Source organism: Trichosurus vulpecula, chromosome 1, assembly GCF_011100635.1.
Source record: "Trichosurus vulpecula isolate mTriVul1 chromosome 1, mTriVul1.pri, whole genome shotgun sequence".
Classification (NCBI taxonomy): domain Eukaryota; kingdom Metazoa; phylum Chordata; class Mammalia; order Diprotodontia; family Phalangeridae; genus Trichosurus; species Trichosurus vulpecula.
Window position 1 is genome coordinate 478,264,478 of NC_050573.1, and position 13,963 is coordinate 478,278,440.

Below are 13,963 nucleotides of genomic sequence, written 5' to 3' on the forward strand. Positions count from 1 at the left end.
TACCTTATGTGGGCAAAGCTTAATGATTATACAAATCAGAATCTTTCTTATAGTAAATACCCAGAGATTCAATAAAACCTTTCATCAATCCCTATTTCCCAATCAAGTTACAAGTTTCTTTTAGCTTCAGCTCCCCACAGTCTTTCAATGTGGAGGGTGGGGGAAGGGTGTGGCCAGGAGCACATGGCAGCTAAGAGCAACAACCCCCCACCTAAATTCCTTTATACAAGTTTCTCTCTCTTTCCCAACTTTTACTTTAACTTTTAGCCTCTGCATTCCAATTTCAATTTTTCTTCCCTAATCTTGACCCAGACTACCTCAAACATTTCAAGTAAATAATAAATTACATACTCACCCAGCTTTTCCTTTTCCGAGCTGCTTTCTTTTTTTTTTTCACCTTAAAACTTAAAGGTTAAAATGATCAACAATTTTTAATCACATCCTAAGCAGACCACTGAACTTTAGAAGTGGTCATCCAATTTTTAATACAGATCCCTTTACTTCTCCTCTACAGTTTAAACACTTGCCTGATGTTTTATAGGATAACTCAATACAAAATACACAGATTTTTCCTTTAGAATCTAACCAACCCTTAATTCAGAGCCTCCAGCCCTCCCCACTGGCAGTTTCAGCTCTGATTCCTTAGCTAACAATTTTCATACCAAAGGAGCCCATTTCAGTCTCCTAGAGTTAAACATTTTTACTTGAACATAGAACAGAAAAACACAGACAAAACATTAGTCAGACAGACATTTCACATGAACAATTTCGAATTCAAATTCAGACCCACTTCCAACATTACCAGGGGAAACCCATTTTCCCCACCTGAGTTAAATTAAGAGCTCTTTCTATGGTCATTCTTTTCTACTTTGGTACAGCACATTAGGGCTGTCGAAGCGCTGAGATTTGCAACCAATTTTTTTCCTAAGACCTCTCGATCTTAGCTCAGTCCCCGAGTGTCTTCTCAGAGTCCTTAAATCTGTCAGTCGGCACTCTTGGATCGCAAAGACAGAGGACACTGAGGACCTACCCTTGGTCACACAGCGTATGACTGTATGAGACTGAAAATTTCATGGCTGGCCGATTTCCACTCAGCACATAGTACACTCAAATTTCCCCCTTTTTACTTTGCTTCTCTGAGTTCCTCTCCTCCGAGTTTGTGACTCCCCAGTGAGACCAGGCCTGCCCTCAGGCTCTCAGCTAGTCAGAGAAATCTCCAGTGCAGTGCTGGCTAAGCCCTGAGCCAGGTGCCTGCCCACATGGAGAGTGCAAATCTCGGTGGGACCTCCAAATCTGTATGGGACAGAATTTTTAAATAATAGGAGAGACATCTTTAGGAGGAACAAAGTAAATTTATTCTACAAACCTTGCAAGATTTGGGCACAATTCCATAATGGAGGAGGCGAGGTAAAAGGGTACCTGCCTTAATTTATAGTCTTAATGAAAAGATTCCCACCCACCTCTATCCCTTCTCACCATTGGCTGGGAGGTGGGCTTACAGTCTAGGCACGAAAACTACACAGAAGACCAAGGTTGATCCGGTCCTTTCAGGTTTTTCCCTATTAGAACTCAACTGCCAGGGTGGCGTCTGAAAGTCTAGGAGAAGAAATGGGGTTGGGGGGAGGAGAGACCCTTCCTGGAACAGAGAACAAATAGCTCACAGGAAGTTCATTATCTTCTAACATCTGAGAGAGAGGGGGGGAAGGGCATGCCTTCCCAAAATTACAAGGCCAAATCCCAAAACCTCTCCATTAGACATACCCTGTGAAGTCTTCACAATTATCCGTCCCATTCAATTATAAAGACAATATTCTGAGGTTTCCATGACAGAAACAAAAAAGGACAAGAATTCCTTTTTCTAGTACAACATTCTTGCTTTACACATGAGGAAAGTGAGACTGACAAAAGAACTAAATAAAGTGGGTTTCCCAAAATCATGCCTTGCTATTGGCAGGATTTAGACCCAATGCTCCTCACCATAAGTCTGATATTCTTTCCTCTACATCAGACTCTCTTTTTTATTTGTCCTAAAAAACAAAACAAAAGTTTGCCTTTGGATTTATCCAAGTCTATAATCAATTTTTTCTTTTGACTAAATTATCTCATTTAAAAAAGTTGACCTGCTAGGTCAATTCAGTTAAGTGTTGTGAATCTCAGTTTACCACATAATAATTTCTTTAAGATTCCTGACATATGACCAACAAACTCTAGCACTTAGTCAAAAACAGGAGAAAGGCCTATACTCTTTATCACTTGTTAATTTCTTGAACAGTGACCTAGTTCTTTTTACTCTTCTATGTGTAACCCCTTTGTTTCAAAGGATATTTTCATAAGACTCTGCTCATTGTGGAGACTGATTACTCAATGCTCCCTGCTTGAATGAGAGGCAGAGTTGTTAAAATCCCAGGGTTTCACACGAAATACTTAAATTCGTTGTGCGTGTAAAAAAAAAACCCAGCCTTTGAAGCATTTTACTTAGGCTTATTTTGTAATTAAAATCAATTGATTTTTCTGGGAACTATACAAACAACTAATATATTTCTATCTAAGAAATTACCAAGCAAAATGACCTAGTGAATGGAGAACTGACCTCTCAACCTGGAAACCCTGGGTTTAAGTACCACTTTTGATGCTACCTGCATCAGAAGTGACCCTGGGAAAGTCCTTAATCTCTTACAACTCTAGGCATTTCTCGAAGAGTATAAATTTCAGGGAAGGTGTTAACCTGAATTAGAAGAGGGAGTTTTTTCATATGAAAGTTCCCTATGCCAATGAAATCCCAAGTCCCATTCCTATCCCTATTAATCTGAATTTAAGTCACCCCAAAATATGATCTGTACTCTTACAATGCTATAGCTTAGAAAAAAGAAAAGAATACTTGCCTCTGTATAATAGGAATATGCTGAAAAATAAAACCACATACTAAATTCAGATTTTATAACAAGTCAGATTTGGGGGAAATACGCTGCTTATATTTCCATCAATAATAGTTCAAATATTTTTTGAGCAGTTATAAATTCTGGTGAACAATATCAGCTTCCAGAATAGATTCTTCGACAACATTGCAATTTACCAAAGGAGGAAAGTTAATCAAACAACTAATCAAAGAATCAGTTAACAAGATTTCATTAAGTTTTCTGCTACGTGCCTGGTATGTGCTATCTGTCTGCTATGTGCTAAATGGTGGCGATACAAAATTAAGAATGAAATAGTTCCTGACACCAAAAGTTTTCATTCTATAGGGACAGAGAACATACAAAACTTGTACAAGTTGCAGGGGAGTGATAAGGGGGACTGCTTGATCATTTGAATTTCTCCTCAGCTCACATGATGAGATTGGAGAAGGTGAAGAGTATAGTAAATCAAAAATTTTAAAATCATTTTAACAATGCTTATTGATTGGCAAAAAATTAGTAAGTTGATATTAAGATCTTCTTTGTTTCAGAACTGGGGTAGTCAATTTGCACCTGACAAATTTTATGCCCCTTCTTTATTTTGAGTCAATTAATTTACATTGTAAAAGGTATGAACCTTTGAGTGGGTCATACCCTGAATTGCCTAATCACAAGTTGTAAAGATTTCAGGACTTGGCATCACCTTTTCACACCTTGAAAAGAAAAGGTAAAGGAATGATTACCCTTCTGTATTCCTTTAAAAGGTATGAAGTGAACTGGATGAAATTACAGGACGTCTAGCATGAGGGGCTGAAATATCAAATAAAGCTAGCTAGATCAGCATAAATCAGGACTTTTAGGAATAGATTTGTGGAGGTCCAGAATCACTGCTGGCAGTTAAGAAGGGAACCAGCTAAGGAAGAAGAATGCAGCTTTTGAGATGGAATTTCTCTTTGTCTGGTCTTACATCTCTATTAGAGTACAACAGGGGGTTGGGTAGAGTATTTTTCTTACACACTCTCCTAATCACAGAGTGTCTTACAGTAGAATAATTCACCTTATGGGAGATATTATGCCCACAAGAGAAGGTCCAGATAGAGTCCAACTATAGAACTGAGTTGATCAGCAAAGAGGAGCTGGTTTAGGAAGCCCAATGGAGTGACCTAATGTGCTAGAGGTAGGAGTTATGTTGGCCATGTGTGTTTCTGATGTGTATTTCTCTTAGTTCACTCTATATGTGTGTCCCTTCTTCCCATTGATACTATGTATATTTGTGAGAGAGTTCACCACAGATTTATGGAGTGAATTTCTTTTTTACATTTTTTAAATTCTTCATTTTAATATATCAAATAGTATGTCATAGAACGGTCACCATTGTGGGACTTGTGAAAGCTCATTGTATAATGCTCAGATTGGCTATATTAGATCTTATAAATGACATTGGGGAAAAAATTTACAGTACATGACAGCTGTAATTCTTTCAATGTCAATACTTGAAGTTCATAAATGTGAGAGAACTCCCTAATCTCTACAGATATATAGTAGTTTATTACATGAGGTCAGATGTATCCTTTTCCATGTGGTTGTTAAAACCTTCAACTTCAGCATCAACTTAACACAATTTTCCTTCATATTAAGGATTCCAAAGTTAGATATGAAACAAATGCCTGATACTGGGTAAAGAGAGAATTTAGGTACTTCTTGCTCTCACTAAAATAGATGTTTTATTCTGCACCCAAATAGAAAGACCAGGTTTAATCATTGACTAACTTTAAAAAAAGATCAAGCTTCCTACATAAAAATGGAAAGCTAAGTTCTTTCACATATAAATTCCAGCTAAAGGGAAAAGTTAAATCCCAGTACATATAATACTCTCCCCACTGGGATTAGAAATCTAGGGTAAACTAGAAGTTATCTTCTCACTCTTTACTGAGAAATCATGCTGAGGTTTCAATTGAAAGATGGGAAAGGAGACCCATGATAGGGTCTGAGACAGAACTTCTCTTTCTTTTCCCCTCTGCCAGGTGATTATTGCTCAGGGGTGTTTAGTTAGAACAACAAGTGTTCCAATTTCTTACTTCTTCAATTCTAGCTAGGACATTATGAAATCTCTCAGTCAATTGGAATAGAACTATTTGGCATCATATCAATTCATTAAATGGCTTTCATAAAATTTCGGACAGTCTGAGGACTATTAATAAATTGATTGTGTGGGCTTCTAGTCATTGGTCACAAGAGGAATGGGATAAATTGATTGGGTAAATATTAATCAATCTCACTCTCTCATTGAACTTTAAAGCACCAAATAAAATGAGTATTTCCACTGGAAGAGAATTTAGATGTGAAACTGTGAATCTTTTTTCCTTTTCTTATTAAGGGTGTAAGGGTAAGAGTGGAGTTCAATGATTTTACTTGATCAAAGAAACCCATCCCCCTTAAGTAATAAGATACCCAATAAATTAATAAATTAATTCATTAATAGGCCTTAGAGTAAATGTGAAAGAGGCATTATGGCATGAGCTGTTCAGACAGGTTCAAGAAGCTTGACCACACTCAAGGAGAATTGTTGGGGGGAAGAATAGGGACTTCCACTTTGGCTTTGGCCAAGTTTCCTTCTTCCCCGACCTCTTCTGATTGGAAGAGTAAATTGTAAGCTTTGAAAAGATCCTGTCTCCCATGAATTCCTAACCACTGATCTCTGGATTTGTTGGTGATAATATTTGCATCAAGAATTAAAGACAGATTGGATTTGTGGCTCTACAAAGAACTAAGCAAGGACACTACAACATACCTAAGGTGAACTTGCTGAGCATCTCAAAAGTGGGAAAAAAAGGACTTTGAGATACTAAGAGCTATGAATTCTGCCTTCAGACATATGTACTCACTAAGACTGAGCTTTTCCCTCCTGCACTCTGTATGTACCTGTAGGAGAATGTATCAGAGATATTTTGGGGATTTAGTAATTGTTCATACTGTAGCACCTTGGCAAATATCCTTTTCTAAAATCTGCTTAAGACCAGTTAACTAAATTTTTCTTAGCTAATAATTTTGAAAGGAAGAAAAATGATTGAGAATCAAGCATTAGAAAACCACCCCTGACCACTCAAGTGTATGTCAAAACCTTGAGGCAGATAAGCTCTAGGGACCTAACTCATCAGTGAGAATGAGATTTGGGATGAGGATTCAAACAACTTACATAGGCTACATAATAAATTCAATATGGAACATTCAAAATTATTTTGCTTGTGTGTTTCTTTTGGGCATAGAGAGTATTAAACATACCTCTCCTTACATCATACCATGTTGGAAGAACTGAAAACTCGTAGACCATCCCAGAATTAGCTCTGAAAACAGCTACATAAAAAACATGATGCTTGAGAAAGTGCCTCCTCCACCCTGGGAGCACAGCCCAACTTGAATAAAAGTCAAAGTCAAGAAATAGGATGCAAAATGAACAAACAAAAAAAAGGAACCTGACCATAGAAAGTTACTACTATGGAGACTTCTAGTGCCAAGATGGTGGAGTGAGGCAAGAACTTATCTGAGCCTTCCAAAATCTCCCTCCAAAAAACCTTACAATAACACCTCACAACAAATTTTGGAATGGTACAGCAGCTTACCAGCTCAGAACAGCTTGAAGAGTCAGTATGAAGGTCTGTCTCACTGGTGTAGAAGGGAAGTGCAGTCTGAGAGCAGCAGCAGCATGCTATACCCTAGGGGGCTTTAAACAAGTCCCTGAGCCCCAGGGAAAACCACCAGCAAGTTCCCACCCCTGGTGTAAACTAGAAGCAAGGCCAGAGCCCCAAGACAAGTCAGCAGTCAGGCAAACCAGCAGCACAGCATTCCTCACCCCCAGTACCAGCCAGCAGTGAGACCCCAGCCACACTCCTGGCCAGCAGCAAGACCTTATCCCTGGGGCAAGACAACAGACAGGCCCTCCTCTAGTGCCAACCAACAGCTAAGCCCTGAGGCCCAGTTCAAGCCAGCAGCAAAGCCCCAAGTCCTGGCACTAGAAGCTTGGCACAGTAGAGAAGCAGAGTCCAGCTTTTATATAAAAGTATAAAGTCACAAAATAGAAAAAAGTGAGCAAAAAAAGAACATGACAATAGAAATTTACCATGGGGACAGGGAGGATCAAGGCATAAGCTCAGAAGATGAGAGTGGTGTCAAAATGGCCAAATGTAAACTAGTGACAGGCCCAAAAAGAACTCCTGGAAGAGCTCAAAAAGGATTAAAACATCTAATAAGAGAAAAGGAAGAAAACTGGGAAAAGAAATGAGAGAACTGCAAGAAATCATGAAAAAGGAGTTGACAGTTTGGTAAAGGAAGCAGAAAAAATGGAAAAATTCACCAAAGTAAACAACTCCTAAAGAAATAAAATTGGCCAAAAGTAAAAGGAAGTACAAAAATTCACTGAAAGAAAACTCTTTAAAAAGAAGTAGTACAGGCCAAATGGAAAAGGAGGTATGAAAAAAGCACTGAAGAAGATACTTTAAAAATTAAAGTTGGGTGACTAGAAGCTAATGAAACAAAATCAAAAGAATGAAAAATAATACCCAAGAAAAAAGTTTGAAATTTTTCATTGGTAAAACAACTGACCTGGAAAGTAGATCCAGGAGAGATAAGTGAAAGAAATAATTTAAAGAGATAATTTAAGAATTATTGAACTAGACAGTTGGAGACTTCCAGAGGAGTCAAGATGGCAGAGTAAGCAGTAAATTGCTGCAACTCTCCCACATTCACCAACCAAACAACCATAAAATAGAGCCCCAGGGCAAGTCCTGGAACAGAGGGACCAGCAAAAAGATGGGGTGAAACAATACGAAGAATAGCAAGAAGGGTCTGTCTCATTTGGGTAGAGAGGAGGAATTCTAGGAAAGGAGGGGACCCAGTGGGCCAGCAGCAGGTCCAACTTCAAACCAGTAGGAGATCCTGAGCCCCAGTGTGGTGGGGCCAGCAAATGCCAACACCAGGGCATCCCACATGCCTTAGCATAGGCAGGGAAACTGGCAGACTCCAGCTCCAAGAACCACAACATGCTTCAGCGTAGCCCCAAACAGACAGGAGTCCTCCAGAGGCCAGGCCTTCACATGCTCTGACACAGCCAGGGGCGGGCAGACATCCTCCCACAGCTGGACCTCCACATTCTTCAGTAGCCCCTGAGAAACATAAGTACACCCCACTGGGCCTTAGCACATGCCAGACATCACCATTAGAATCCCAGCTCAGTACAGGGTAAGCTGCCAGACCCTTATGGCCAGCAGCATCAGTCACCTGTCCCCCACCTGAGCCCCTCAGTAAAACACCAGACATGAGGGTCCTCCAGGTGCTTCAGGGCAACTTCAGCACAACACCAGGTAAACAGCGAGTGCCTACAGTCACTGGCTCAAGAAACCTGAGACAGTGCCCCTTCAAACCTGGGTGCAGAGTTCAAATTTAAAAGAAAGGAGAAAGGGCAAAGAAAAGGTTGAATAAAAAACAACAAAAAAGAATCTGACCATAGAAAGTTATTATGATGACAGGGAAGACCAAGACACAACTCAGAAGAGGACGACAACGTCAAAATACCTATGGGCAAAACCCCAAAAGAAAATGGAAAGTGGCTCTTTGCAACTCAAGCCGACCATGGGGACCTCCCGCAACAACTCGAACAAGTGCCGCAAGACCGGGGGCAAGCGCAAGCCCTATCACAAAAAACGCAAGTATGAGCCAGGCCGCACCACCACCACCACCTGGATCCGGGCCCCGTGCATCCACACTGTGTGAGTCTGAGGAGGCAACAAGAAGTACCAGGCGCTGAGGCTGGACGTGGGCAATTTCTCCTGGGGCTCTGAGTACTGTACCCAAAAAACAAGAATCAATGATGTGGTCTACAATGCATCCAACAATGAGCTTGTCAGGACCATGATGCTGGTGAAGAATTGCATTATGCTCATCGATAGCACCTCATACCACCAGTGGTATGAGTCTCACTAAGCGCTGCCGTTGGGCCATCAAATAAGAAGTAGGAGGAGTGGAAGAAGAATGCCAAGAACAGCTCACTTTTGGAAGAACAGTTCCAGCAGGGCAAGCTCCTTGCCTGCATCGCATCCAGGCCAGGCCAGTGTGGCCGAGCAGATGGCTAGGTACTTGAGGGCAAAGAGCTTTAGTTCTGTCTGAGAAAAATCAAAGCCAGAAAAGGCAAATAAATCCTAACATTCTCTAATGGAATAAATCTCCAGATTGTTAAAAAAAAAAACAAAAACATGGAAAGTGGTCTCAAGCCCAGAAGGAACTTGTGGAATATTTTATAATGTTCAACTGTGAATAACTTAGCTATTATTAGCAATACCAGGATCTATGACAATTGCAAAGGACTTATGATGCAAAATGCTGTCCATCTCCAGAGAGAGAACTTGTGTAGTCTGGATGCAAATCAAAATATACTTTTTAAACTTTATTTTTCTGTGGGTTTTTTTTCAGTCTCTGTTTTTTCACCACATGACTAATATGGAATTACGTTTTTGTATAACTGCACATGTATTGCTTGGGAAGTGGGAGAGAATTTGGAACTTAAACTTTTAAAAAATAAATCTTAAAATTATTTTTACAATTGGGGAAAAATAAAATATTAAATAGATGTAACTTAAAAAATGAAGACAAAAAAGGCCATTGAAAATGTATTAAGAATCAATGGCAAAGAATTGAATTAATGCAAAAATCATAGAAATGAAGTAGTAGTGATAATGACAACAGTGAGAAAACATTCCAAAATTTTGTTATGCAGCCACAGTAGTCCTAATTGGAAAATTCATATTTCTGAACACTTTTATTAACCAAAAAGGGAAAGCATAAATAGATAATTGGAATACAGCCAGGAATATTAAAAAAAACCCAAGTTTTTTTTAAAAAAAATATATTTGCCACCAAAATAGAAATCTCAAAAGTTAGAGAAGAAATTAATAAAATTGAAAACAAAAAAACTTATTGAATTGATAAATGAAATTGAGGTAATTTTTTTGGACACAAACTTCAAATAGAACATGTCAATAACTATTTTAACTAAAAAGAAAGTGTAAAACCAAATTATCAGTATAAAAAGAGGAGAATTCACGATAAATGATGAAACAATAAAGGATGTTCTTAGTAACTATTTTGCCCAACTGTATGCCATTAAATCAACCACTTAAAGGAAATAAATGGTTATTAACAAAAATATAAAGAAAAACCCAACCCAATTTCAAAGGAAGAATTGAATAAGTCAAAAATGTATAAAAAAGCCCTCCAACATGTGATGAATTCACAAGGGAATTCTTATCAAACATTCCAAAATAATTCCACAAATTGTTTGCAAATATAGCTAAAAAAGATTGCTTAACTAATTGTAGCCAGAATGGACTTTGTTTTCTTTGAATGACTCAGCTTGCCTCGTTGAGCTTCCCTGGACGCTGGGGCTTGCTCTTCGGGGGCAGGAGGCCCAGCAACCATGCCAGGAATCAGAGAACTTCCTGTGTGATGAGTCATGGGGCTGGCTGAGGGGAGGTGTGTTAACGTGGTCTACGCTAGGGGGAGGGGCCAAGTCAAGAACCAATCGGCCCTGGTCGTTCAGGCGGTGCTTGATGATGTCAAAAACTCTATAAGAGGGGAGAGGACAGCTTGAAGATCCTCCTTTCCTTTTCCGGTTGGAGCCAGAGACGCCTACAGCCGAAGCTGAGCTGCCGGTAGCAGAGCTGACTAGAGGCTAGTGGGTAATCTTCTTACCGTGGAGGGGAAGCATGTATACGATTTTGCCTTATACCATCTCGCTTCTCTGTGGCCTCCTGGTTACCCTTGTAAGGCGGACTTATTGGGCCTGGAAGCTTTTGATGAAAATATCAAAATGGGGACCCTGGTTTGTGGGCTTGTTATTGTGGAGTGTAAATACATGCTTTAGTTCTCCTGCCTTCTGCCTAGAGAATTCCTTATATCCTGCGGTTCCGGACCTTTTAGGCACATATGAGATTCTCTTTGAAATCATAAATTCTGCCTTCCTAATATACTAATTCTTTCTAAGACACAGAAATGATCTTAGTACATAAACTAGGGAGAATCAAAATAGAAAAAGAAAATCATAGCTCAATATCTCTGGTGTATACAGACATATAATATTTAAATAAAATATTAGAAAAAGGTTAAAGAATAGGTCAAAAGATCATATAAAGTGATCAAAGAAATTAAGGGAATAGCCATAGGTTAAAAAAAGAAAGAAACAAAATGAACACAGTGATGGTGTATTTAAAGAACCTTGAAGAGTCAATGAAAAATTAATTGAAACAATACCTTCGGGGGCGGAGCCAAGATGGCGGCTGGTAAGCAGGGACTAGAGTGAGCTCTGTACCCGAGTCCCTCCAAAAACCTATAAAAAATGGCTCTGAACCAATTCTAGAACGGCAGAACCCACAGAACAGCAGAGGGAAGCAGGGCTCCAGCCCAGGACAGCCTGGATGGTCTCTGGGTGAGGTCTATTCCACACAGAGCTGGGAGCTGGGAGCTGGGAACGGAGTGGAGCAGAGCCCAGCCTGAGCGGCGTGGACCATCCAGAACAGAAGCTGGGCGGAGGGGGCCCTAGCGCCCTGAATATGTGAGCTGTGGCAGTTACCAGACCCCTCGACCCACAAACACCAAAGACTGCGGAGAAGTTTAGTGGGAAAAGCTGTGGGAGTGGAAGGAGTTTGCGGATTCGCTTCCAGCCCCGGGGGCAGCGGAGGTGGGGCAGCTACAGCTGTTGTTACTTCCGGCTCCAGGCCCACCTGGTGGGAGGAATTAAGTGGCGGATCACAGCAGGAGTGCAACAGCCTGCCGAAGATCTAAGCCCAGTCTGGACTGGGGGTTCTTGGGGAAGGAGTAGTGAGGGTCTGACAGAGCTGGCACCTCCCCCCCAAACGTGGAACATAGAACTCGTTAGTCTACAAGCAGTCATACCCCACTGAAAAACTCAAGGGTCAAGTTAGTTGGTTGGGAATATGGCCAGGCAGCGAAAACATGCCCAGATTCAGTCTCAGACTTTGGATTCTTTCTTTGGTGACAAAGAAGACCAAAACATACAGCCTAAAGAAGACAACAAAGTCATAGAGCCTACAACCAAAGCCTCCAAGAAAAACATGAACTGGCCCCAGGCCATAGAAGAACTCAAAAAGGATTTGGAAAAGCAAGTTAGAGAAGTAGAGGAAAAATTGGGAAGAGAAATGAGAAGGATGCGAGAAAACCATGAAAAACAAGTCAATGACTTGCTAAAGGAGACCCAAAAAAATACTGAAAAATACACTGAAGAAAACAACACCTTAAAAAACAGACTAACTCAAATGGCAAAAGAGCTCCAAAAAGCCAATGAGGAGAAGAATGCCTTGAAAGCAGAATTAGCCAAATGGAAAAGGAGGTCCAAAAGACCACTGAAGAAAATACTACTTTAAAAATTAGATTGGAGCAAGTGGAAGCTAGTGACTTTATGAGAAATCAGGATATTATAAAACAGAACCAAAGGAATGAAAAAATGGAAGACAATGTGAAACAATACCTTCAACAAACATACAAGATATACAATGAAACCATAGCAATCACCAGTAGTACTATGATGCCAATAAAACCTGCTAGGAAGAAGTAGGAAGAGAATCCCATTCAAAACTGCTACAAAATTTGTAAAATACGTGGAAGTCTATTACCCAAGACACACACAAGATTTTCTAAATACAATTACAAACATCTATTTGTAGTAATAAATACTGACCTAATAATTAGAAAAATATTAATTTCTCATGGATAGAAGGAGAAAATGAAATAAAATCCCAATATTTCATAAATTAATTTTCTTATTCAATTCCATACCAATCAAACTACCAAAGGAAAACCTTTATATATTTAGAAAAGTATTAAAGAAATTCATATGGAAGAAAAAAGTTTGATCCCAAGAAATAATGAAAAGAAACAGGAACTTAGGGGGCCTAGCAATGTTAGAGCTTGTAACAAATGATTACGAGGAACAAACTTCTGATCATGATAATTTCATTAACAAGACTAGCAATTGCCAGTTAAGTAATATCTCAAGCTCGTCAGTGGCCAAGGAATACCTTTGACAGCCAGAGTACCTTTTTTTATGCCATTGAAAAGTTATGAGGTGCTAAAAACAGTTCTGTGGTAAAAACTAAATTAAAACAGTAATTGCTTATATCAGAGGTAAAGGGGTGTTTACACAAAGGGATCTCCAAGATCCATGGCAATGGGGAAAATACAGGGGTGGTCAACATTCTCTGGAAGGTTCTATGTTAGTCAGCTCTCTACATCGGAGTAGTCCAGTGTAGGATTATGTCCAGGCAGAACATCTTATGGCCAGGTTGACTCATCCTCCTCCCTTTTGGGTTAACATAGCTTGAGTCCAGGCTGCAGTCAGGAGAAATGGGAAAGTTAAATTCTTATAAACTATAATACTATACAATTAAATCTAACTCTAATCCGTAAGTAGTGATTCCAGTGATTAGATACAATTCTCAATCAATCAATAAGTGATACAAAATAAAGTGATGTTTCAATTTTCAACTTCACAATCTCAAATTTTACTGACATGCAGGAAATCTCAAACCAATTTGGTGTTAGTTTAAAAATATAGATCGATTAGTGGAACAGAAAATGTACACAGCATTCAAAAGTAAATGTATCCAATACACTAGAATTCAATAAACATAAAAACACCAACTACTGGGATAAGGACTCACTACTGGGAAGATTGGATAACAGTCTGGATGTGATTAGATTTAGACTAATGTGTCATACTTTATGCAAAAAAAAAAACTCCAAATGTGCACATGACCCAGATATAAAAGGTCACATCATAAACAAGTTAGAGAAATATGGAGAAAAATACCTATCAGATATTTGGAAGAGCATAAAATTCATGGCCAAACAAGAATCAGAGAGGATAGGAATATAAAATGGATAATTTTGATTAAATAAAATTTAAAAGTTTTGCACAAACAAATCTAATTAAGATAATATTAAAAAGGGAAACCTCACCTAGGAAAAATCTTTGCTGCAGCAAGTTTATCTAATAAAGTCCTCAC

General features: G+C 39.3%; 1 pseudogene; it reads left to right on the top strand.

The window, feature by feature from the left end:
- The first annotated feature begins 8,519 nt into the window (after positions 1 to 8,519).
- Positions 8,520 to 9,082, top strand: LOC118843833 (annotated as a pseudogene).
- Positions 9,083 to 13,963: the final 4,881 nt, after the last annotated feature.